Here is a 12,656-nt window from a genome sequence, read left to right as displayed (position 1 = left end):
GGAAAGTACACTGTAATACAGCCTCTGCCTGCAGCTTCTTGTGTGACCTTGGGTAAGTCCGGTTCCTTTTCTGGGCCTGGATGCTGAAGTGCAGGGAATAGTTGGTGCTCCCTGGGTTCTTTGCACATCTGCTTTTATTTGTAGTGATGATCTCATTATGTCTGGTGGGAAGGCCCCTTGAAGTCCCTCCACGGCCCTGTGGCACTATTCTGGAATACCACTTCCTGCAGCCGGTTTGGAGCCAGAGTCAAAGGCCAGGTCCAAGCAGGAGGTGTGGCCTGGCCGAAGGGCATCAAGGCAGGGACAATGGAGCAGCTGCATTTGGTGAGAGAAGGGGGCATGGCAGACATAGAGCCCGTGACCCCTGTCCTATCACATGTTTACAAGGCTGGAGACTTTCTGTCCCCAGCTAACTTGGGACCTTCCAAAAAGCCCGCGGGGCTACATGTAGAATGCAGCTAGGTGGACACGTGAGTTTCTGGGAGTAAAGGTCTCCCTCCCTGCAAGCTGGCTCTTTGTTCTGCATCCTCAAGGGCCCTGCCAGCAGCCCATTGTTTGCTGCTCACATGTGGCTGTTCCCTTGCTTAGCCCTGGGATGGCGTGGTGCCTCGGCTAGGATAGGGTCATGTATATATAGATCCACTTAGTAAAAGTCACTTGGGTGACAGCTCAGTGGTTAAGAGCGCTGACTTCCTCCAGAGGATCCAGGTTCTAGTCCCAGCACCTTGCATGGTGATTCACTACCCACTGTAATTCCAAGTCCAGATAATCAGACGCCCTCTTCTGGCCACCATAAACACTGTGTGCACACAGGCAAAATACTCATACATGTGGAAATAAATAAGTAACTTTTGTTTGTTTGTTTGTTTGTATGTTTGTTTGTTTTCGAGACAGGGTTTCTCTGTGTAGCCCTGGCTGTCCTGGAGCTCACTTTGTAGACCAGGCTGGCCTCGAACTCAGAAATCCACCTGCCTCTGCCTCCCAAGTGCTGGGATTAAAGGCGTGTACCACCACGCTCGGCAACAAGTAACTTATTAAACGTCACTTCTGAGTCTGGAGCTATAGCCCAGTCGGTAGAATGCTTGCCTAGCATGCACAAAACCCTAGGTTCTGTTCTTAAATCACGTAAGATGAGCATGGTGGTATATACTTGTAATCTCAGCACTGGGTGTATGGAGTCAGGAGGATCAGAGGTTGAAGGTCAAGCCCAGGCTAGCCTACCTGAGACCCTGTCTCAAAAAATGAGATAGGGTATGTGGGGCTCACACCTTTAGTCCCAGCACTTGGGAGGCAGAGGCAAGTGGATTTCTGTGAGTTGAGACCAGCCTGGCCTACTGAGTGATTTCCAGGATAGCCAGAGCTACCTAGAGAGACCTACAGAAGAGTCACTTCCTTTGGGGGAGGTGGCATTTTGGGATATCCGTTGGGTGTGGGAAGGAGATACACTAACTACATTGGTTTTTATGTCTTGGGTTTTGTCATATGAGGCCTGGCCACATGACTGACTTCAGGCTCAGGGGCCAGTTGAAGAAGAGTTTCAATTTGACGGCATATCCCTAGTGGAGGCCCGCTGTGACTGTGCCAGACAATGACCATCTTGCTGTGAGTGCAGCAAGCCCCCCAGCCTGGGTTCCCTAAGCTTTGAGTCAGAATTGAATCCCTCGGGTTGCTGGATGGACCCAGGGCTGCAAAGCACACAGGCTTTGAGGGTCAACATCATTTTGAAGTCCGGGTAAGGGATGGGTATATTAAACCCCTTTCTGGAATGGTGTGTGATGGGACATGGAGCATGTCCATTACTGGGATAATGACACTAATATGTGAAATTCCTTCTGGTTAATTTTCATTTCACAGAGTAATCCAGTTAATATAACCAGTCCCATTGCTCTTCAGGGACAGCCCTCAGCCAAGAGAACAGAACAGAGATTCTTTCTGCTCTGTCTGGCAAGTGTCGGGCACGTGGCCTGGCCAGAGATTGAATGGTTTGAGGGGCCACAGGGTGAGCCCTCTGGGACCTGGGTTACTAAGTGCCTCTGGCTGATAAGGTATTCATAGTGAGAACTACTTGTCCAGAACTTTGTGGGTCCCAGCACATTTCTCCCCTAGGAATTCCTGCGGTTTAGGTAGCGGGATCCCTGGGAGTTGGGAGCTGCTGGCAGAGCCGTCTGGCCATGGGCATCTCCTCATCGTGTGCCAGCGTTGTGTATAGTCACACACGTGTACACACACACACACACATCCGAACAAACATGGTGGCACCTGCCACAGAGTGAGGCAGGTAGATAATGACGTTTGAGGCCAGTCTGGGCAATTTAGTGAGATCCCTGCCTCAAAGCAAAAAAAATGAACAGAAAAACTAATCCACAACGTCATGCTGTTCATGTGAAGAATATTCATGGGGAGTTTGAGTTCCAAGTCAGCAAGTTGTCCTCTGAGCTTCATGCCCATGCTATGGCCTCCAAATAAACAAACAGTATGTATGTGTGTGTGTACAAATAATTTTTTTAAGGAGTTGGAAAGTGAGAGGTCTTAATTCAACAGAGATTCAGTGGAAAACCCCAGCTCATATATAATAAGTATGGGAGAAGTGTTTGCCATGCATGTATGAAGACCAGCACTGGTGAAAGTAAGGCCAAGCCTGGATGTGCCTGTGATTCCAGTACTGGTGGGCAGAGAATAGGAGGATCCTCGGGACTGGCTAGCCAATTGGCGAGCTCCAGGCTGAGTGAGGCCCATTGTCTCAAACAAGATAGATAGAAGTTGAAGAAGACACTAAGTTAACTTCTGGTCTTCATACACCAGCATGTGTATACACATGTGCATACAGTCTACACACATGTACACACACGCACAAACAAAATGGATGGCTCCTGAGGAAGGACACTGATGTTGATCTCTGGCTTCTATATATACCCATGTACATGTGCACACATGCACACACAAACACACACATCCGAGCAAGCATGGTGGCACCTGCCACAGAGTGAGGCAGGTAGATAATGCCGTTTGAGGCCAGCCTGGGCAATTTAGTGAGACCCTGTCTCAAAGCAAAAAAATGAACAACAAAAAAAAAACTAATCCACAAGCGTTGGAATTAGTGGATTTGGGGACTGTCTGTGGTGGTCACTTCTCCCTCAGTCATCATTTCCTTAGCCACTGATTACAGCCATCTGTCCATTCAGACCCATTGCCCCTCACTGGATTCACCCTTGAGGGGTGACTTGCCATCTCCTCCAAGAACCCCCCTTCTCCTGACCCTGGCACCTAGCCAGCCCTACATCCTAACCTGGCCCCACTGCAGCCAGACCCCTCCCTCTAATCATAAGTCTCCCCGGGCACCATAAATCACCCTAAGAGCACATTCCTTGGGGGATTTGTAAAATAATCAAAATATTTGGGGGAAAGACCGTCAGATTACTTATGGCTATTAGTGGGATCCATATATTTTGGCACCAAGCATGGCTTAATTGAAAAAATATGTGAGCATGGTGGTTTCTTTCTTTCCACCACTCCCCCTCCTCTGTGAGGAGTAGGCTCAGAGCAGAGTGGTGTGGTGGAGGTGGGGGAGCTGGAGAGGAATTGAATATCAAAGCGTTTGTGCAGAGAACCTGTTTACAGAAGGGCGGAAAATATAATGCTCGCTGGGAAGCAAGCCCTGCCCATATAGTCCGGATTATTAATAGAGCCGAGTTACCCTGCACATAATGAACCTTTTAAGAGACCTGGGACAGCTTTCCCCTTTGCAAAACAAGTTTCCCTCGAATAGCACCATTCACGCTGCTAAGGGCATTGGGTTACAACAATAAATAAAAATGAACAGTGCCCTGAGATATTCGAGGAATGCGCAAACGCTTCAGTGATTTAGTATGAGAAAACACGGTTTCAACATTTAATTGAAGGGTATACTTTCATCTGAAGGCCAGAGTTGGAAATTGCCCTGACTCTCTACATTAGCTCTCAGGGCTCTTTCCTGGGAGGGGGCCGCTCGCATGCCCTCCTTTGCTTCCCCCTTCCTGCTGCTCAGCTCCTTAACTTGCCTTTGCCCAGGATTATCGGGAAGAGGAGACTCGGAGGGAGTTTCCTCGTAAAGCCACGGGCAGAGGCTTGGAAGAGGTGTGCTCTCCTAAGTGCCCCCAGTGTTATCTGTGCGGTCCAGGTTAGTCGCAGGCCCTCTTTGAGACTCAGTTTCTCTTCCTCCCCTCCCCCTTCCTGTTTGTTTGTTTTTAACCCTTTCCCTGCTCTGGGCTCCAGCATCTCCTCAGGCTGGCCTAAACTGGCAAAGTAGCTAAGGATGATTGCACTTGTAATCTGCTTCCAGTGTTGCACCTGTTTTACACCAGTGACTAAACACCGGACTCCCATGCACCAACTTAGTTTCTAGCTTTGTCAGTTTGAATGCCTGAGGCCCAGGCTGTCTGTGGTACTGTCTGTCTGTCTGTCTGCTTCTGTTGTCTGGACTTGGTTTAAAAAAATGAGTAGAAATTCTGCAGGCCCTCTGCAAATCTAGGAAAGGAAGGGACAGGGACAAAGTATTCCTGGGCATCCACTGGCCTGCCCAAGAGCCTGGTATTTAGTGGGAAGTGCCAACTTACTGGGATGTGAAGCCAGTGAGGACTTGTATTTGCAGCAGGGTGGCTAGCCTTGGCCACTTTTTATCCTTCATCATTACTGTGTGCACACTGAGAGCACACATGGCCCTGGGCATGTGTTCTCTCTCAAAGGTGAACTTTTGGTGATAACCTTAGGTGATAACCTTGGGTGGCCAGGGCTGCTCCCTCCTAGCTGTCAGGGGCACACAGAAGGGCTTCTCACAACCTGACCCTGGAGGTGTTGAAATCAGGTTTTTTTCTTTTTTCCCCCTTTTTTTCTTCCTTCCTTTCCTTCCCTTTTTTTTCTTTCTGAGACAGGGTTTATCTGTGTAACAGCCCTGGCTGTCCTATAACAAACTGTGTAGACCAGGCTGGCTCCAAACTCAGAGATCCCCTGCCTCTGCCTCTGCCTCTGCCTCTGCCTCTGCCTCTGCCTCTGCCTCTGCCTCTGCCTCTGCCTCTGCCTCTGCCTCTGCCTCTAGTGTACTGGGATTAAAAGCCAGTGCCTCCACTACTCAGCTTGAAATCAGTTTTCAGTGAAAGATAGCAAAACTGTGGCCTTGGACCAGTCCACAGGGAGGTGAAGGCAGGCCCCCGGGGTAGCACACACCCCTTTCTCCATAGGCTTTCCCCCTTATCTCCCAGCTAGACTGGAGGTGCCCTGAGGACAAGGACAGGCTTTTTCTGTATGCTCAGAAGATTGGGACATCCCTGTGGCCAGTGGATGTTCCCAGAGTGACTCACCAACCTTGACAGGCTCCACTCGTGGGCACCCCATCGGAACTGGACCATGAATAGCATCAGGGCACTGAGCAGATAGATAAGCATTGGAGCTGAGTCTGTCAGCCCTCCCTGGCTCTCAAGGAACTAGGGCTTGGCTACCACGATGTGCTCAAATGCCAAGGGAGGTTTTCTTACTTTGGGTGTTACCAAAATTAGGGTCTGAGACAGAAAGGAGTCTGACCCAAGAAAAGCCAGAGAGTAGGGATTAGCAGCCTGGAGTGGGACTGGGGACATCTTGGGGCTCCTTGCTTCTGTGGACAGCTGAAACTGTGTTCTGCTGGGACTTTGGGAACCAGGAGAACGTGCATTCTGTCCTCCTTGGGGTGATGGAACTGGGTTGTCATCCTGCTACTCCTGGGCATGCATTCCTGGCACCTGAGTGAGCTCCTAGCAGCCCAGGCATGGTCGTCTGCCCTGAGTGGGTGAAGGCTCAACATTCAGTGGCACTGCTCGTTCACGTCTGCTGAGGTTCCATGTGCTAAGCCCTGGGGGGGAGAGAGAACTCGCTCTTACGGGGAAGCCTGGTGAAGCCTGGGTGTATGTGTCTGTGCCTGTGTGTATTTGTGAGAGGCTCCAGAGAAAGAATTGTGCCACCTGGGTTGGCCCATTCTGTGGGAAGCTGGGGGGAGATGTTGGTGACTGAGATCTGGAGACATTTCTTGGGACAAAATCAGAACCAGGGGGCCTAGTCCAACCAAGCGCATCTTCTTGGAATCTCCTCACCTGCAGATTATTAGTCTCAGATGGCAACCTGCATGGTACCTAGAGATACCCACAAAATGGGCATCCCCTCCCGACCCTACCATTCTGTGGCCCTCCAAACAGGCTGCACAGTACCATTTCCACAACAGGAGACCAAAGTCCAGGCACCTCCTGAGCCTCTGCTTTCTTAACATCAAAGTCGTGTTTGTCAAGGTCAAAGACAATACATCATAAAGCTGACTGGTGGGGGAGGTAGTCTTTCCTATCCCTTCTTCGTGGGTCGCTGAGGTAGATGCTTGGACTCTTGGTACCTCGGCTTCTGACTCACCCAGCATGCACAGCACTTTGACGGGCTCCGAGGAGAACCCAGGAGGAGAAGGAAAAAAAAGTCTCATGGTGACTTGGTGACACCTGGAGCTTTATGGCCAGCTTGCCTTTCCTTTGTCCCTTCTTGTGTGAGACACTTCATTCAGCACAGCACTTAAAAATATAACAAAACACCTTCTGCTAATGGACTATCAAGGGCTTGGCACAAGCTTTCACTCCTCACTCCTCTGGAAAACCATAGAGGGGAATTGCTCATTTTTTGCTTTACATCAGTCACTGAGGCCCAGGAAGCTGGCCTCTGCCCCTCGGGAGAAAGTCCTTTCTGGTTATGTAGTGCTATAGGTGTGTTAGGGTGCCCAGGCTGTTTGGCATTAGATGCTGCGATCCCAAGGAACCCTCTCCATCATCTCATGGCCACAGACCTGAAGAGGAACCCCCCAGTTGAAGCCTAGAATGTCAGAACTCATCTCATCTTGTAGGGAATGTGGGGGACTTTTGAGTCCTTTTTCTGAGGTAGATACTCCTCATAGTACTGTAGCCGGCTCTCCCTTCACAGCCTGATTAGAAACCCATTATGTTGTAGTGGGCGTGGCCCAGTTGGATATGGAGAAGCTTTCCGGAGGAGGGGCCTGCTAGTCTGGAGAAGGTATATATAGTGAGTGGCATCCATAGGGGCAGAGACGTGAGATGTCACAGGGTTTGTAAGGATACTCTGTGGTTTTGGTCATTAGATGTGCACGGCATGATGGCTATCCCAGGGTTTGCCTGTCACCAGTGTGCTGATGACCCCAGTTACCAAGGCACATCCATCCTTGGCTGTACATCCATAGCCTCTCACACGGCCCCGAGACCTCCTAGGACCATCTCACTACTTTTAGAATCTGGGGCAGGTGATAAAGTGGAGGATGTGCCCATGAATGGGTGGGAAGAGTCCCTGGCCTGGCCTGGGGTCATCTTGGTAGTGGGCAGTTTCTATGTGTGAGTTTGGCCATCTCTGGTGAGTTCCATGATTTCTCCCCAATGACTTGCTCCAGCTGCTCTGAGCTCCATGACTTTTCCCAATCGCTCCTGCAGTCTGGGTCTCTTGGGTGACCTTGGACACACCTAAGCAGGCAGGCAATGTTGGCTTGGGGCTTTTCTCTCAAACCCCAGTGGCCCTTTGTAAGAGATGTCAGAGGTCATTCAGCTCAAGAGTCCATTCCAGGAGACTGGGGCAACGGCTTAGTCAGTGAAGAGCTTGCCACACAAGCACTTGAGTTTGGAACTCCAGAACCCATGTGAAAAGCTGGGCACAGTGGCACATGCTTCTAATCCCCATGCTGGGGAAGCAGAGACAGAAGATTTCTGGATAGCCAGTCTAACCAAATGAGTGATTTCCTAATTCAGTGAGAGACCCTGTCTCAAAAAAATAAGGAAGTGAGCTAGTGAGGAAGACATATGATAGTTGACCTCTGGCCTCTACACAAACCCATACATACCCATGCACACATATGCACACGGGAACACATACATAGACATACCCATACACAATAAAGAAAATAAAAATTAAAAGATTACATTTCATAGCTGAGGAAGAGCTTCCAGAAAGGAAGAGACTTGTGCCGGAGTCATATGGTATCAGAGACTTAGCCACAATGTGTGGTGACCCTCACTTAGAAAGAGTAGTGTGGTTTGCCCCGCCCCACCATGGTAGGATGGTTCCTGGGATCAACAGCTTTCTCTGCCTTGCCTGGTACAGGCCTTCCCAGCCGCAAAGCCCTGGCTAAATTAGAAGAGGAAACTTCCAGACTTTCCCTCAGCTTCTCACAAGGCTTCATAACTCTGTGGAGTTTGGGGGGAAGCAGGTGTTGCTGAGGGTAAGAGCGCCACATGGGGACTCAGGACACTTCCCTGTGGTATGGCTCAGGAGTGTCATAGCTGATTTCCCCAGGCTTCCTATCCTTGCCAGCCCCTTGCTGGCATGTTCTTAATGTTCTGTCGTTAAGTCTCAGAGACAAAGGGGCAGCTCCTGTCCCCTCAACCCTCCAATTCTAAGGTTCCTAATTATCTCATCGTGGAAACAACCACGGCCCTCCTGGCAGACTGTCTTTGGCTTGTGTCTCCTGATGCCTATATTCTGCAGCCTGGTGACTCTCTACCTAGGAGGGGGTGGGCTTGTTTTCTGTTTTGGCACACTCAGCCACACTCCTTCTATCCAGGCAGTGTTCTCCGACTACCACACTTGCCTATGGACACGCACACCATCCATCACCCTGTGGGCAGCTCCATTAACTCTCTTGGGTGGGAGGAGCTTAACACTGCGGGACCCCCTTAAATTTAATTATGTCTGTAGGTGGTGTTGGGGTGGGGATGAGTTGCATGCTTGGAGTGCAGTTCCTAAAGAATCCAGAAGAATCCTCTACAGCTGGGATTGCAGCAGGTACAGGTGCTGGGAATTGAACTCTTGTCTTGTAAGAGCAATGCTGACCCCTCTCTCCAGCCTCAGGCTCTCCTCCGCTGTCCAGTGGAGGAACCACTTACCCTCCTTGGTGTATGTACACTGTATGGATTTCTCAGAGGGTCTCTGTGTCAGGAGGTGAGGCCGTGTGGAATGAGAGCCTGCTAGCTAGCTGATCGGCAGGGCCATTTCAGTGTTAGCTCCTGGAGTTCTGATGCCTGTCTTGAAGGCGGGGCACAAGTACTAACCCATCTTGATTTTGCAAATAGGTTCTCTGAGGCTCAGAGAAAAACACACTTTGACTCTAGATGGGTGGTTCTCAACCTGTAGGTTGTGACCCCTTGGGGTACCAGCAACCCTTTCACAGGAGTCACCTGAGAACAATTGGAAAACATAGTTGTTTACATTGTGATTCCCAACAGTAGCAAAATTACAGTTACAAAGTAGCAACAAGGAAGGTTAAGGACCGCTGCTGTAGACAAGGGTGCTAGAGCTCAGAAGTTCACTGAAGACGCCATTGCCATTGCGAAGGTTCCAGTGAGACTCTCACTTCTGATGAGACTCTTGGCAGCAGCAAGCTAGGCTGGGATGAGGATGGGGATGGGACTCACGGGGTTGGGCATGCTTTACTCCCAGTCTCTCTTCTGTTGCTCATTTGCTGTGTGACCTTGCATAAATGTCTTTCCCTTTCTGGCCCTGTAAAGTACTATGCACTTCCTATCCTATCCTATCCTATCCTATCCTATCCTATCCTATCCTATGCTATATACTATACTATCTGTATAATTTTTCTATAGTAAACCTTGGATGAAACTTCAACAGTGAATCGGTTGGTTGAAGAGAGGAGTTGTTTTGGCTTCATTGCCCTCTGTACCCTTCAAAGGCTTCATGTTTAGGGTAGGTCATAGCTTAGCTCAAGAGTCCCCCAGCAAATACCCTGGTAGGCCACAGGAAGTTAACCAGCAGGTCTTTCTGGACTTCCATCATTGTGGAAACAGGGCTGTATTCTCTGCTATGTGGCAAAGACCAGCTCACTACCCATTGCTAGGGCCTCAGTTTCCCATTTGTACCAGGAGAGGATGTTCAGATTCTCTCAGGCAGGATGGAGAGAGGCAGGCAGCTGTCATTTGTCTGTTTTAGATCGGTGACTGGAGAAATCCTCCAGAGGTTGCACTGGAGTCGGGGTGGAGGGCAGCGTGTGTGCCGATGGTAAATGCCAAGGCGGATCTGAGGTCCTGGGTAGCTCCCCCTAGAACATGTGCTTAGCATGGACTGAGCCCTGCTCTCATCCCCCACAGTACAGATTCAAGTCTCAAGATGTCCTCACCGCTTCTGCCTTAGTGACTTTCCAACCAGGCCGCGCTAGTCACTTATCCCAGCCCGGAAGCCTGGCTGCAATGGTTCCCAGCCCTCCCTGGGCTCTGTGGGGCCCCTGGCATGTTACAGGATTCTTTCCTCTTTGCTGCTCACTGCCCCGCCAGTACCCCAGATCATGGTTGCTGTTCCTACCCCACTTTAAAGATGAATGGTAGAGGCTCTAGGCTGGGGAGCAGTAGCGACCACCCCTTTGGGCCCAGCCTCCACCTCCTAAGGGTGTCTAGCCAGGGGAAGCCACAGTGGGATTGGACTTGAAGGCCTGAGGAGGAAAGGAAGGAGTCCCAAGGGTCTGTGCTCCTAGCCATTTTGGTAAGAAAAAAACCCAACACCCTAATTAGAGGTGACAGGGGTGACTCTGTCTGTGTGCTCTCTTTTTCCTCCTTCCCTCCACACCTCCCTCTCCGCCCCCCATTTGATGTATCCGTGGGAAAAGTGGAAAACTAGGTACTACTGCAATTACAGAAAAAACAAAAAACAAAAAGAGTTGCCTGCTTGGAGGCTGGGGGATGGGCGGCGCCCGCGGGAGGCCCTCTTTGGGGGAGGAAAAAAAACTTTTATTTTTTTTTTCCCCTTAGATTTTATTTTATTTTATTTTTCCTTTCGTTTGGAAAAGGAGCCCTTCTGCAGTCACGCTGTCACAGTTAAAATAAGGTTTAAATCACAGGCCAGCCCGTGGCTTTTCCCCTTCTTTCAGAATTTTTGCCAACTTGCAATTTACTTAATGAAATCCTGCGATTCTGTTTAACGGGGATATTTTTTGCAGATGTTGGTTTGACTTAGCTTTGCAAAAATATGTGAACTGTGCCATTTCTTTTCCTATTTTTAACGGTTTCAGGACTCTGGTTCATCGGCTCTGCCGGCTGTGCTATGCCAACAGAGCTGTTTACTCCAGCTCTGAAATGCGTGTTTCCATTGTCCTGCCTGCCCTCCTTCCTCCCTCCCACGTACCCACAAAGGGGAGGGTCCCCCACTATGGAGCAGAACCTTCCACCCAAAAGCTGTCTGCCCCAGTGGCTCCAGTGGAGGCAGCAGAGTTACCAGAGACTAGCCCTACGGTTTGAACAAATGAAGGCCAGAGTCGGGAGTCACTCATCTCGAGTAAGTCAGGAACTGAGTGAGCAGAGACCACAGGCTGAAGTAGGAACGGGGCTGTTTCCTCTCTCTGGGAAGGCACCCTCTTCCTTTCCTATCAAGGCCAGCCTGGTCTACATAGTGAGTTCATGGATAGCCAGGGCTATACAGAGAGACCCTAAATAAACAAACAAAAGCCCAGATAAATAAACGAGTAAATAATCGATCCACTCTTATGTCTATTTGAGGCAGTTGTACTGTGGTGGAGAAAGGGCCCATCTGCTGAGTTGTCTTGAGTTCCTCATCTGCGAAGTTTAGACAATATCCTTGTAGCCCAGCAATGTAAAGACCCAAATGGAGAGGCTGCCGAGACTCCAGGAGATGGCTAGGGAAGTCAGCGCAGGCCTCTGGGCCCTGGCCATGTCTCTCAGCTGTAGGAGGTACTGCCCACGTGGCTGGAGAAGCAAGCACGGCGGCAGGAGCTTAGGTGTTCACAGACCAAGAAGGAAGTGCTGTCAGGGTGACAGAAGGGAAGGCCCAGTCCAGGGTCTGGAGGGGAGGCATCAGATTCTCTGCAAGGGTAGGACAGGAGAGGGACAGCTACACTAGTGTGACTAGTGTCACAGGCAGGGTGGGGACCCTCCTGGAAGTGTACGCCACCCTGACTCCCTTTATATCAACTTGTTGGGTCTGTGGTGTCTGTGTCCTTGTAGTCTCCTCCTCCGCCTCTCCCTCCTCCTCCTCTTTCTCCTCTTTCTCTTCCTCCTCCTCCTCCTCCCCTCCCTCTTCCTCCTCCCCCTCTCCCTCCTCCTCCTCTTTCTCTTCCTCTTCCACTTCTTCCTCCTCCTCTCCCTCCTCCTCCTCTTTCTCTTCCTCCTCCTCCTCCTCCTTCTTCTCTTCCTCCTCCTTTTAAAACACTAGGCTGGCCTTGAACTCACAGAGATCCTCACAGAGATCCTCCCACCTCTTCCATCCGAGTACTTCGATGAAAGGCATGTGCCCAGCAGGATGAGACTGTCTTAGTTAGGGCTTCTATTGCTGGGATAAAGACGGTGACCAAAAACAACTCCGGAAGGAAGGTTATTTTATTGTATAACTCTCAGGTGTGTGGTAGTGCTGCCTGGTAGGCAAGCCCCCTACCAAAAGAACTACATCTCCGCTCTCTTGGTTCTTCCGAACTCCTGCTTTGTTATCAGATCCGTAACAATGTGATATTACACAAACAGTAAACTATATGATCTCTGTAAAAAAAAAAAAAAGATTAAACAAACGGATAAAGCAGGTGTCTCTTTCATGTCACCCTGAAGAGTGAACAGCTCCTGGGGCTGGGGCTGGAGGCATGCTAAGTGGCTAAGAGAACTTTGCTCTTC

The 12,656-nt window shown here is 50.1% G+C and overlaps 1 protein-coding gene across 2 annotated transcripts in view; it reads left to right on the top strand.

The window, feature by feature from the left end:
• The window catches only part of Smad6 (SMAD family member 6), a 69,962-nt gene that overhangs the window by 38,055 nt on the left and 19,251 nt on the right, over window positions 1-12,656 (top strand). The window lies entirely within an intron of this gene.

Source organism: Mastomys coucha, unplaced genomic scaffold (genome assembly GCF_008632895.1).
Source record: "Mastomys coucha isolate ucsf_1 unplaced genomic scaffold, UCSF_Mcou_1 pScaffold23, whole genome shotgun sequence".
Taxonomy (NCBI): Eukaryota; Metazoa; Chordata; class Mammalia; order Rodentia; family Muridae; genus Mastomys; species Mastomys coucha.
Note: the sequence above shows the minus strand (reverse complement) of the source record. Positions and strands in the feature narration are given on the sequence as shown.